The 2,895-nt window shown below is 33.9% G+C and overlaps 1 pseudogene; it reads right to left on the bottom strand.

Annotated features, from left to right (window-relative positions):
* Positions 1-1,529: 1,529 nt before the first annotated feature.
* LOC129011358 (fatty acyl-CoA reductase 1-like) lies at positions 1,530-2,590 on the bottom strand (annotated as a pseudogene).
* Between the last annotated feature and the right edge of the window lie 305 nt (positions 2,591-2,895).

The raw sequence follows: 2,895 nt of genomic DNA, 5'->3' as shown, positions 1-2,895 counted from the left end.
CATGGAAGTAGGTGATTTCCTTTACATTTAGTTTTTTCACGATAGCAAAATAGACTTCTTATACATTGCATTTAAATTGACAAAGAAATTTAAGATGTAAAGTTCCATATAACTTTCTGTATTGTAAACAGTTCTCTTTAAACATACTCCAGATACATTGCTGATTATTTAATACGGTACAACTTGATCAACTTAATTAGAAGTGTTATGATGAACAAACTGTTAAACCAATTGTATGTTAAAACAGTAAGTAAACTATTATGATTAAAAGGGAATTTTAATGTATATTTAAAGTATACATCAATTTTCTTGCTATTACTTGTTTCCATAATGCATTTCCTTCTAAAGCTAAAACCACATGTATAAAAAATAAATATCTTCAAACTCATTCAACAGTTTGCTACTTTACGTGGTATGTAAATAAAGTCTTTTATTTAATTTCACACACATTATCTTATGCATTATTTTATTTTTTCTTGAAGGAATTCATCTTTCAAGGTCAAAATTAGTATGTGTTTACACATGAGAACATTTTCTTAATGTTATTACTACCTTCAAATACATTCTTCCATAATAATACACTTTCAGTTTTCATCAGAAAGATAGCACAAGCTTTTTAAAATCCTATGAATAAAATTTATACAGGGAGGAGAACACAAGTATGGTGAATGCTCCCACTTCCAACAAAGTCTTAAGAAATCCTCCTGCTTCAAATCATAAACACAATTTCACAGGATTTTTATTTGATCATAATGTGGGCAAGAAAACTGTATTTCTATTCTTTTTGATAGTAACAGTTTTACTGAATTTGTTTCCACTTTCCATCAAAAAAACACGTAGCATATGTTGTTGACGTGGATTCTCAAACCCATTCAGATCCAGTACAGTCATTAGAATAACATAGCATTCTGATTTCAAAAGCAGCTGATTGCTTATAGAAAAATGATATGCATCAGACATTTAATCAGAAAAGAAAAATGAGAACATGTCTTTCGTGTTTGATATCATTTAACTTACAGGATGATGTGAAAATAGGTTGGTTATAATTTTAACAAAATTAAAACCCACTTCAACTAATGAAAAAAATCAAACACTGAAGAATCAAATATCTACCAACTTAGCTAGTATTACTGTCCAAATGAATATCTTCCATTGCACTGAACATTAGAATTAGAAATTCACTATATGTTAAGGCACATTTTAATTATGTTTCAGAATTGCAGTTATACTGGTCAGTGTTCCTATTTCCCCACTTTTGCCTTCATCCCACCCCTTTCTTCCAGGCTCAAAATATTAAGTCATGGTTTTGGTAGCTATTGTAGATTAGAGCTGGCATAACACAGTGTGTTCACTAGGTTTAATGAGCATAAACATTAAAATGTCACATAAAATATACCATAATTTACTTCACACTCCAATCTAAGATGGTTTAATGTCATGACAAAAGGTGAGATGACTTAAGTACATTTTACATTTTGTGCATTTAGACCACCATATGCATAGATGTTCAAATGCTGAGTTCTTGGTCTTCAGTATCTCATAGTGCTGGATGCTTGAAACTATGACAGAAACTTGTAACACAGACTAACCACAAAGTATCACGTTTCTTGCCATTTGTGGTCTTGCAATAAAAATGTGTCAGATGAGGATCACAAGGATAGTATTAAAATCATAAGATATATTATGCAACTTGTTCAGATGTTTTCTGACTGCAGGGAGGCCAGACGTTTCTTTATTCAAAACGTACTTCTCAGTTCCCATGCAGTAGTTCTCCATATATTCTGCCTAACGTAACTGCCGTACATCAATATTGAAAGTCTTTTTATCTTCAAGGTTTAGTTGATTCATTAACATATTGACACTGTCAGTATTCCAAACCCAAGGATTACTTGTGAAATACTCAAGTAACATTACAGCTTTGTGAAGATGAGTTATTGTTTTCATCATCCTTGGGCTTCTTCCAGTCATCCTGAGATAGATATCATCCAGGAATGCTGAGGCCTTATGGCTTACGGCAATCCAGTAATGATATAAAAGGTGATTGGAGGTTAGATTTACATTGGGCCATCTGAAGGCCTGTTCATGAGGATTCCTCTTGAAAGTAGAAATCACATGGTATTAAACTTCACCCCAGTGGAAAGGATTAGTGCTATCTGTTGTACAATTATATGACATGAGGTTTCTTGTGCTATTAACTCTGGAATACCAGGCTGCCACAAGACTCTTGTTGACAACTACATCTACAGGAACAAGATCTTCAAGGGCATTATTGGAGACATGCATTGTTCAAAGAATTCCTTTCCCTGCCACAACAAAGAGACCACTTGGTCCATTAAAGTTATCAATCCATCCTGGAAAGTTCTTTCCAACTGGCACCAACAATAGATGGCCTTACAATCTCCACATTTAGCTTTGCTCCTTCTTGTTGTACAACATATTCTGCCAGTGCTTTTGTGTATACGTATGTGTTAGGTCTGTCTCCTATCAACTTTGGCATGATATCATTTACTCGGCCATAATCCGTCCACTCTAAAGGATCAATCAGCTTCTTGGGATCCACAGGTGGTAGATAGACAGAGCAAGACTCCATCTCAAAAAAAAAAAAAATTAAGCATTTACCAACACTTTTTCACCCTAAAACTCTATCAGGTCAAATTTCACATACTAAGTATTAGCAGTTTATTCTCTGGGAAATAGGTATCTGGATAATATAACTTTAATCTCTGGAATTTGTTGGACAAATTGTGTTCTGAGTAGCAGAAACACAATCTCACTAACTTAGTTTTAGCACAGTCATGTCAGGGCTTTTGCAGAATATATATGGTAAATGCAGTCCCAGTCAGGGTGACAGTCCTTTCCCAAGCCCAAACACTATGTGATTGAAGAGAATTTCTG

Source organism: Pongo pygmaeus, chromosome 14 (genome assembly GCF_028885625.2).
Source record: "Pongo pygmaeus isolate AG05252 chromosome 14, NHGRI_mPonPyg2-v2.0_pri, whole genome shotgun sequence".
In the NCBI taxonomy this organism is placed as follows: Eukaryota; Metazoa; Chordata; class Mammalia; order Primates; family Hominidae; genus Pongo; species Pongo pygmaeus.
The sequence above is the reverse complement of the archived record's forward strand: the minus strand, read 5'-3'. Positions and strand labels throughout refer to the sequence as shown.